This window comes from Rhagoletis pomonella, unplaced genomic scaffold, assembly GCF_013731165.1.
Source record: "Rhagoletis pomonella isolate Grant_MI unplaced genomic scaffold, Rhpom_1.0 Rhpom_scaffold_00002, whole genome shotgun sequence".
NCBI classification, from domain to species: Eukaryota; Metazoa; Arthropoda; class Insecta; order Diptera; family Tephritidae; genus Rhagoletis; species Rhagoletis pomonella.
The window spans coordinates 104,029,901-104,030,137 of NW_023458556.1; positions in this window are offsets into that span (position 1 = coordinate 104,029,901).

Below are 237 nucleotides of genomic sequence, written 5' to 3' on the forward strand. Positions count from 1 at the left end.
TTAAGTTGTCGAGCATTGTGTACCACTGATACCATTTGTCGTAGATATCAACAGGTATTGCATCATGCCAACCAATATTCACCTTCCACAATCTTTGTAACAAAATTTTTGGCACCAACATAACGTTAGGGAGAAAGCCGAATGGATCGAAAATCGACATTGTTAAACCCAACAATTCAGCGTTTGTCGGTCGGCGCGTACCATCCAAGACTGACTTCGGTACTCTCGCAGACACTA